Raw genomic sequence first — 10,870 nt, 5'->3', positions numbered from 1 at the left:
TGATGACTGCATACCTTTTTTGCAAAGCTTAGCTTTATACGTTATACTTATAGCACATGCATGAGTCTGGTCTCTTTTGAAAGGTAACATTCTGAAGTTGCTAAGTCAATAAAGAGAAATCTCTTTGACTGCTAATGTATTAGAGAAACAGAGGTTTGAACACAATGAAGTAAAAGTTGTGTGTATCACATTTCTGTTTAGTGGTTGCCAGATGCCTGTTTTTAAGTTCCAGCATCGAGGTAGGAGCTGGAAAACGCTGCGGTTCCATAGCCTGAAGTTTTATGTAGTACAGGTCAACATTTTTATAAAAATCACACCGAAAATGAGTGTTTGAGAAAGGTTTTGTGTACCGGTAAAAATACAGTGTGATTATCCAAAATAGCCATCCACTACCATTCATTCAGACGCGCAAGTCAAAACAATGGACTTCTTCGTCTTCTTGTGTCACCTTCCCCCACTCTGGGATCTCCTGTGTGGGATCTCTCTCGGAGCGGACGCCGGATATATCATCATGTAACTCGAGACCCGAAGCACGCAAGTTCAAGTTTCAAGTTTCAAGTTCAAGTTTCTTTAATAGTTGTCATACAGAAGTACAGAATACTTTCATACAAAATGCTTCTTACTGTTACGCTCCAGAGACTGTGCTAGACAAGATAGTATCAAATAACATGTAATTTAGAAGAAGAAAATGAGGTCACAGTGTTCGGTATAGACATATGTACAATGTTCTGAGTTACCATATAATATACAATACTATGCAGTGTACTAATGTACAGTACTATCTAGTGCAAAGCAGAAATGGGATGAGGTACAATTTAGGTACAATTTACAGTAAGGTGTACGAGTTGTAGTGCAATCCTTCATCAATAAATATAAAGTGTGGGGAGTGGGTGCTACAGTGTGTTTGTTTAAAGTGGGTGTGTGCTATAAAGTGTGTGGAGTGGGTGCTACAGTGTGTTTGTTTAAAGTGAGTGTGTGCGTGTGGATGTGTGTGCTATGTGCGTTTGGTGGTTGTTGTTGTGTAGTGTTCATTCATTGTTCGTTTAGCAGCCTGATGGCCTGGGGATAGAAGCTTCTTCTGAGTCTTTCTGTGCTTGCCTTGAGACTCCGGTATCGCTTGCCTGACCGCAGCAGTTCAAAGAGGCAGTTGTTCGGGTGACTGGAGTCTTTAATGATTCTCTTAGCCTTGCCCTTGCAACGCTTGTTGTAAATGTTCTGGAGGGTGGGGAGCCCCCCTCCAATTGTGCGTTCGGCTGAACGTGTCACTCTTTGTAGTCTGCTTCGGTCTTGTGCAGTGCTATTCCCAAACCAGGAGGTGATGTTGCCGGTCAAGATGCTCTCTATTGTACATGAGTAGAAGTTCTTAAGGATCTTCTGACTGACTTGGAACTTCCTTAGGCGCCTGAGGAAGTAGAGGCGTTGTCGTGCCTTCTTCACAACACTGTCAATGTGTGTGGTCCATGTCAAGTCCTCGGATATGTAGGCTCCGAGGTACTTAAAGCTGTTGACTCTCTCAACCGGTGCCCCGTCGATGCTGAGGGGGCTGTAGTCCTTGACCCCCGACCTCCTGAAGTCCACAATCATCTCCTTTGTTTTGCTGACGTTCAGGGAGAGGCTGTTTTCCTGGCACCATCCTGCCAGGACCTTGACCTCTTCCAGGTAGGCCCTCTCGTCGTTGGCAGAGATCAGGCCCACCACCACTGTGTCGTCAGCAAATTTGATGATTGTATTGCTACTCCGCTGAGCCACACAGTCGTGTGTGTACAGGGAGTAGAGGAGGGGACTCAGAACACAGCCCTGGGGGGCCCCTATGTTGAGGGTGATGGATGAGGAGGTGCAGTTGCCTGCTCTCACCACCTGGGGTCTGCCAGTCAGGAAGTCCAAGACCCACTGGCAGAGGTCATAGTTCAAGCCCAGGTCCCTGAGCTTGGCTATGAGTATGGAGGGGACTATGGTATTGAATGCCGAGCTGTAGTCGATGAATAGCATTCTCACATAGTTCCCCTGCCTCTTGTCCAGGTGTGATGCTGCTGTGTGCAGCACATGGGCTATGGCGTCCTCCGTGGACCTGTTGGGGCGGTATGCAAATTGCAGGGGGTCCATGTTGATGGGGAGGGAGGAGCAGATGTAGCCCTTTACTAGCTTCTCAAAGCACTTCATGGCTATGGAGGTGAGAGCTACAGGGCGGTAGTCGTTGAGGCAAGCAGGCTTGGATTTCTTGGGTACAGGGATAATAGTGGACTTCTTCAGGCAGGTGGGGATGACAGCCTGTTCTAAGGACAGGTTAAATATGTCAGTGAATACTGGGGCCAGTTGGTCGGCACAGACTTTTAGGACGCGGCCGGGGATGCCGTCCGGACCTGCTGCCTTCCTGATATTCACTTTTTTAAAGGTCCGCCTCACCTCATGCTCTGTTACCCTGAACACTGCGCCTCCATCAGCAGCCGACCCCCCCCCCCATTGCCGTGGCTTGTGAGCTGGTGTTGTTATTACCAGCATCAAACCTCGCATAGAAGGTATTGAGGTCATTTGCTAAGGAGATGTCACTGTTCAGTTTGAGGGAGGCGCCTTTGTAGTCTGTCATCGTTTTGAGCCCCTGCCACATAGCTCTAGAGTCAGCTTGTTCAAACTGGAGTTCAATTTTATCTCTGTAGCGCCGTTTGGCCTCTGACACTGTCCTCCTTACGTTGTATCGCGCCACCTTGTGGTCATTCATGTTGCCTGCCACTAGGCCGTCGTTGTATGCTTTGGTGCGCTCTCTCAGAGCTTCACGGACGGATTTGTCTACCCAGGGTTTTTGATTTGGGTAAACTCTCATTTTGGTAGTGGGGATTGTTTCTTCCACCATAGTACAAACATAGTCCACCACTGTCTCCGTGTAGACATTAATGTTATCTGTGTCGCGGAACACATTCCAGTCTGTGCAGTCAAACGCAGACCGGAGCGTCTCCTCTGACGTCAAATCCCATTTCTGCACCTCTCGCGAGACTACAGGAGTACTTTTGATTCTCTGTTTGTACATTGGTGAAAGAAAGATTGACGCGTGATCTGATTTACCAAAGCCACTATCAGAATGAGCCTTGTAGCCACCTTTAAATTGCGTGTAACAGTGATCTAGGATGTTACCGCCTCTGGTGTTGCAAGTCACATGCTGATAGAAGTCAGGTAATACCTTTCTCAGATTGGCGCTATTGAAATCACCCAGCACCAAAATGGCGGCGTTAACGTTCGCCACTTGTATTCTATTTACCTCGTCGTGGAGTCTGGAGAGCGCAACGTTGTTACTGGCTTGCGGTGGAATATACACTCCGATCAGGACGATTGCCGTTAACTCCCTCGGGAGGAAGAAAGGACGACACTTGATGGTTATATATTCCAGATCTGGGGAGCAGTGGTTGGATAATTCCTTCACGTTAGTTGGATCGCTCCAATTTTTGTTAAACATGAAGGCAATACCTCCTCCACGTTGTTTACCGGACTCTGATGTCCGATCCTTGCGATGGATAAAGAAGTGATCGGCTGGTTGGATTGCGTGGTCTGGAACCTCCGGCGTGAGCCACGTTTCGGTGAAGCAGAGAACGTTGCAGTCCCTAACGTCTCTTTGGTATTGAATCCTTGCTCGGATGTCATCCAGTTTATTGTCAATTGATTGTACATTGGCTAGCAATATACTGGGCAATGGTGTTCGGTGGCGTCTGGATCTCAGCCTGTTACGGATCCCAGCTCTCTTCCCTCGCCGTCTGATTCCTTTGTCTCTGGGGGCGAGATCCGGTCCTGATGTCCTCAAGATCTCAACAGGCCATTGTTTTGGTTCAGAGAGCTGATCCAGAGAGTAATCCAGTCGGTAAGTTTCCCGTAATCCAATGTCTATAAGTGACTGACGGTCATACACATTAAATGCACCTACTGTTGGTACAGACAAAACTCTTAAAACTATAAATATTAACAAAAGTAAGCACAGTCTCGACGGAGCGCACAGACAGGCAGCCGGTCGTAGCGGCGCCATCTTGTGTTGAGTGTGGTGGCGATTGAAAGGCGGCAAATTCAACTTTCGAACGGTGTATTGGATGATCGGCGACCATTTCAAATGTGACCTTTTCAATCAATGACATTCTCTACCAAGACACTGCAGTAGTTATGAGGCCCTTACCATGGATCCTTCCAGGGCTGGAAAATAACTATAATTATAATAATTATAAAAATTATAATTTAGCACTGTAGGTAGAATCTGTAACGCTGTAAAACAACGACCTCTAGGCAAATGTGTGCCTTTTGGTATTGCACTTTGTTTAACACTTTGTATGCCACTCACAGCTTTTCTCGGGTTTACCCCCCGACCGTTGAATGCCAAGTATTCTCGTTTTTTTAAATTTTTTTTTATTAGCGTTCTGAAATCATATTGCATCAAGCGAGCCTACCGTTGGAGATCCAGGCACCGCCGGCGCTCAGATGTGAAAAAAGCGCCCCCTATCGTCTCCCAGATGGTAAAACACCCTTTTGGATTGGACTCAATGAAAGTGAATGGGAGAACGGATTTCTGACTCCACATTTTACTTCTCACTGATGAAACCGGGGTCTACCAGAGTTCATTCTGGAGCCTTGGTGCCGCGGCGAATATGTGTTCTACTGTACACACGGTGGATCAATACAATTATCGATTTTTTCGAATGGCGATCGGAAATTGGAATAAACTATTTGGATACCATCTGACCTGCTGGTCTCTGACAAGAACAAGTTACAGGTTGAAAAAACCCTAAGCTCAGAACTAGGCAAAATCTGCATATGGCTCGCTGATAACAAACTATCACTACACATGGGCAAAACAGAGTCCATTCTCTTCGGTTCAAATAACAAACTCAGCAAGACCGACGGCTTCTCAGTTACAGTGGGTGACAATATTGTCACAAGGAAAGAAGATATTACCTACCTGGGTTCCATCCTAGAGGCAAATCTTTCCTGTGACAAAATGGCATCCAATGTAATAAAAAAAGTCAACCAACGAACTCGATTCTTGTACCAGATCTCCTCACTGGTAAACAAGAATACCCTGAAGACTCTGGCAGGAGCACTCATTCAAGGGTACTACGACTATGCTTGCACCTCATGGTACCAAAGCACCTCAAAGGCGCTAAAAACAAAATTACAAACATTTCAAAACAAACTGGTCAGCCTACTGCTTGACCTTACTCCTAGAACCCACCTCACCCCTGCCCACTTTGACAACCTAGGATGGCTTAGAGTAGACGACAGAGTACAGCAACTTGCAATGGGCCTGGTCTACAAGATACACTACACGACCAAGGTACCCATGTACATGTCAAAATACTTCCCAAAGGTCAGTGAATACCACGATCACAACACCAGAGGGAGCTCCACAAATCATGTTAAACCCAGATTCGGCTCAAACAAGGGACTAAACACGTTTTGCAATTATGCCACATCAATGTGGAACGCCCTACCCAAAGCTGTAAAGGAATGTGAATCACTACCCACTTTCAAAAACACTCTAAAAAAAACACCTACGGAAGACTGCAATTCGAAACTGGCCCCTGTAAATGTCCTAACACAACCCCCTCCAATGTACAGTAAATTACCAAGTATGGTCTTGTCAATATTCCAATGTACAGTTTTGCTTGTACAGTGGTACAGTGTCCCCCACCCACCCCTCCTACCCAACCCCCCCCCCCACTCCAACCCAACCTCCCCCCCACTCCTATCCAACCCCCCCCCACCCAACCACCTCCAATGTACAGTCGTCCCCACCCCCCCCCACCTACCCAACCTCCTCCAATGTACAGTTTCTACGTCAAATGTATATACTTTTTTTTCTGGACTCTTTTCGTATCACAAACAGTACTGTATTTGCAAATCTGGTATGTCATAAATGTATAGATGTAGCAGTACTGTCTATCTGTATGTCATGTATGTCATATATGTTACGATGAATTGAAAATGGGGGACCCTGATGTAAACAAGACGAAAGTCTTTCTCTGGTCTGCATCCCCTTAACAATTGTATGTATTGAGCTGTACTGTACTGTACCCATTCTGCAATCTGTTAATAAAGTTCTCATTCATTCATTCATTCATTCATTCATTCATTCATTCATTCATTCAGGTAAGGAATCTATGTTATCAGTCTTAGGATAATCAGACTCGTTTTCATGGATATATAAGCGTTTCCCCTATATGTGATATAGCTGTTTTGACTGTAAAAGCCATCAGGAAATAAGAGCAGCGATTATCAGCGCGCGGCACGAGCGTGCGTGCGTACACATATACTATCGATCATCTAGCGTTTATTTGAAAACGATTCATAAATAGGCCGACAAATGACAACGTTCTGGAATATTCCAGTAAAAGACGATTATCATAGAATGGGTTTTTTCCCCCGCGAAAACAAGTGATTTTCAAAATGCTATCAAACGGAAATGAAGCGATAAAAAAACAATCTGCCTTGACAATGTTGACTAGAAAATGAGTCTTTGATAAGCGACGGGCAGATTAGACACATTAGGCGATATTAAGTTAACATTGAAGTGGATGGTGGCATTCAAGGGGGTAAAAAGGAAAACACGGCTGGCAATCAAAGTGTTAAGTTGGAGTTGAGTGGGGATAGGGGAGGTGTTGCTAATGCTAGCCACAGCAATAGAGGTCTGGAGAAATTCATTTATTATGTCATGAATTTCTCCAGACCTCTGTAAATATAACTATATTTATTTATTGTGTTGTGAAATTCTCCAGACCTCTCTTGGCAGAGCCTGAGGTGTGTCCAGCAATAGGAACCCCTCTCTTATCCCCACTCAACTCCAACAGACACATCAGACCAAAACATAACATGTAAGCGGCCATCAGGCTCCACAACAGTGGGCAGCGACTAGCAGCCTCCAGGCCCCACAACAGGGGGCAGCGACAGCGACTGCTACCAGACATTGACCTGGGACTTATAGGAACCCAAGGGGGACAAAGTAGACTACCCTGGTACTTTGATTAATGTATACTCAGTAGATAGTAAATTATTATAACACCACCTCTTGCATACTGCACCTCATGTGACACTGTGAATAATGTGAATATTCCTCAGCTAGTCAGTTAGTAAATTATATTGACCATATTGATCAAATTGTTTACACTGCCTGTGTTGTCTTTTACTACCTGTATACTGTTTTGTTTTACTACCTGTACCCCTCCCCCCCTCCCCCCATGCTGCTATGATGCCTGAATTTCCCCAAGGGGATCAATAAAGGAATATCTCTTATCTTATCTTAAACAAAGTGCAATACCAAGCGGGGCTTTTTTGCCTAGAGGTATACCCATTTCATTACAGATTCTACCTCTAAGTACATTGTCGAAGTAGTCTACTTGCACTTTACATCAGTATTTCCATTTTAGGAAAATGTATAGTTTCAGTATTTCAATGGAAATATTTTACTCCACTTGTCTACTTTGAAGAAAAAAACTAGATAGGTTGATGAAAATGATGCCCTTTCTAAATACATGCTTGCCAACAAGCAAGTACCTATGCAGCATTGGCCATTTTTTTTTCAGTGACATTCCTTACACATAAGCAGTTGACAGACAGACCCTTGCCACACTTTGCTCTTGTGTGTGTGTGTGTGTGCGTGCGTGCGTGTGTGTGTGTGTGTGTGTGTGTGAGTGTGTGTGTGTGTGTGTGTGTGTGTGTGTGTGTGTGTGTGTGTGCGTGTGCGTGTGTGTGTGTGTGTGTGAAGGGGGGGGGGGGGGGGTGATGGAAGCGGAGTAGAAGCAGTTAAATTGGCTTAACAGCTGTGCAGGGCATGAATAACTCGTTAGCTCTGTGCATTTTAAGTCATCAAATCTCAAACCTCCTCACCTACCCCTCATTTGCAAAGGGGACAGGAGGGAGGTGCTAATTAACGTGATAAAGAGAACAAATCTTATCAAATCTGGCACTGGATTTTTTTTCCCGGGGTGGGGTGCGGGGCGCAGAGAGAAATCCACTGTTACATCTGTATTCGCAAACACTCACGGAAGGTGTTACTTTCATGTTTAATTAATTAAGCATTCTCTTTAACTGTATCTTGACAAATATGAGCCAATTAGATATAGAGGAGAAAAAGTTTAAAATCGCTAATTAATGGCTGATTTCAAGGGAAAATAAGAAATCCTCTGGTATCATACATTCTCCTATCTGTTACCATGCTTAAATGAGCATCTAGCACCTTCCATGCAGGAGACTCCAACTTTTTGTAGGTTGAATGTACAGAAAAGAGATGACATTGTGTCAGAGGAAAGTGGCGCAGATTGAGAAGCTTTCTTACTTTTTAGTGTCTGATATGTCATAATATTACTTCAACAAAGGGGTCTGCATTCAGGGCAAAAATATTTGTGGATATGTACAATTTAGCTAAATTAGTTGTGATCGGGTTAAATATTAAAAGTCATTTGACCATTGTGTTTGCAGTTTGGCTGAAATCCATTCGCAGCAGAGCCCCTTGTGGCCACTCAGGTAGTGCGTCACAGCAAATGTTCGACCTGATGTTGTCGGATGACTTAGTTGCGTCCTTCACACAGCCCTCTCCCCTGCTTTTGAAAATGCTTACTTTTTGCTTGAATGGGCACCTGATTGCTTGAATGGGTTGAGTCTGCGACAGTCTTCTTCACAACGAATGAGTCGCTTCAGCTCTGAGCCACATGTTCTGTTTCCTCGACTGAGGACCACTTTTTTTCAAGACTACCTTTCTTCTTTTAACAGTGTAAGTCTGTCTCTCTCCAACTTCTACAGTGTAACTCCGGTTCAGGTTTCTATTTTCTAACAGTGTAAGTCCGTCTCTCACTCCAACCCTCTTTCTAGTCCGTCTCTCTTGCTCCAACAATATACAGTCCTGTTCTGTGCAATCCGTTTATATTTGACCCTTTTTGTAGAATAGCACTATGGGCAATTCATATTTGATTGAATTGATTGAAAACTTTATTAACAGATTGCAGAATGGGTAAAATACAGTACGGCTCAATGCACACAATTGTTAAGGGGATGCAGACCAGAGAAAGACTTTCGTCTTGTTTACATCAGGGTCCCCCATTTTCAATTCATCATGACATTTATGACATACACGACATACAGATATACAGTACTGTTACATCCAGACATTTATGACATACAAGATATACAAATATGCAGTACTGTTTAAGAGACAGAGATCCTAAAAGAAAATATATACATATATATATTCGAGGGGGAAGAAACTGTACATTGGAGGGGGTTGGGTGGGTGGGTTTGGACATTTACCTGGGCCAGTTTCGAACTGCAGCCTCCCGTAGGTGCTCTTTGAGAGCAGCTCTGAAGGAGGGTAGGGATTCACATTATTTTACGGCTGTGGGTAGGGCGTTCCACATTGTTGTGGCATATTTGCGAAACGTGTTTAGTCCCTTGTTTGAGCCGAATCTGGGTTGAACATGATTTGTGGAACTCCCTCTGGTGTTGTGGTCGTGGAATTCACTGACCGTTGGGAAGTATTTCGTGTACATGTACATGGGTACCTTAGTTCTGTAGTGTATCTTGTAGACCAGGCCCATTGCAAGTTGCTGTACTCTGTCTTCTACTCTAAGCCATCCTAGGTTGTCAAAATGGCAGTGGCGGCTGGCCACTAGGGGTGCTCGGGCGCCGCTCCCCCTGGTTAACCCTGGTTAAAAGAGAGAAGAATAAGAAATATTTTTTTTAGTTTTTTGTTTTATAGCCCTATAAATAATATAAAGTCAAGTCAAGTCAAGAGTTTTATTTGTCACGGCATACAAGTATACAATGAAATGCGGGTGGTCTTGCCCGCAACGATGTGCAATACAGTGGTACAACATATAATAGAATCCAATAAAAACAACATTGTGCAATAACAGGTAACAGGTAACATGGTGTGACATCTCGGTATCTGTACATAGTTATTTACAGAGCATATAGGTAGAGACATGCTATGTAGCTTTGGTAGTGCAATACACTGTTACTGTTGCTATACTAATTTAAAGTGGCCTTTCCTTTTGGCAATAAGTGTGGGTGAGTGCGGCATGAGTGTGTGCCCGCTCATGTTAAAGTGTTAAAGTGGCTGCTAGTGCATAGCGTGCATGTCGTGTGTGTGCAGGGACGTGCACAGGACTTTAGAAAGGCAGGTGCCGAAAAAGGAGAAAAGGGCATCAATTATAAAATGCAATGTGAGCGCGCACTACGCGCAAGCCCGATTTTTTTGGTTAATACAAGTCTATGGTACATTCAGTTTCAACGATGTCACCAAAACTACATAGTGTCCCTTTAATAACACAATATGCGCTCCAGACCAACAGCTGCGGGCGCGCTGTGTTGAGAGAGCAAGAGAGAGAGAGAGGAGAGAGAGAGAGAGAGAGAGAGAGAGAGAGAGAGAGAGCGAGAGAGAGAGAGAGAGAGAGAGAGAGAGAGAGAGAGAGAGAGAGAGAGAGAGAGAGAGACAGAGAGAGAGCGAGACCGCATTAACTCACTTGTTAGTTGAAACGTGGTCCAGGTCAGGAGGGCTTGATGAAGTATTATGTCCACTGTCCCACAGTCACAGACTGTTGTCTTGATGTTTATCCACTGTCCAGACTGCATCCAGCCAAATAGCTTATCGTTAGCACTGTAGCTTTGTTGTTGTCAGCACACATTATCTCTCGAGATAAAGCTGGGAACGAGGTTACAGCACACAGGACATTCAGGAAGTCAAAAACTAATAGTGCTTGCCGATTGGTGCTAAGAACAGCAGGGCGGGTACAAGCGGTGTGACGTAATTGGCAGACTCGACTGTCAATCAAAATTATTCTGTTTTCTGTCAGAACTAATCCAGGCTGGAAGGACCTATTATTTACGAGAGGGGTGGCATTTCTCTCTCTTT

Source organism: Notolepis coatsorum (genome assembly GCF_963971535.1).
Source record: "Notolepis coatsorum genome assembly, chromosome: 19".
Classification (NCBI taxonomy): domain Eukaryota; kingdom Metazoa; phylum Chordata; class Actinopteri; order Aulopiformes; family Paralepididae; genus Notolepis; species Notolepis coatsorum.
Note: the sequence above shows the minus strand (reverse complement) of the source record.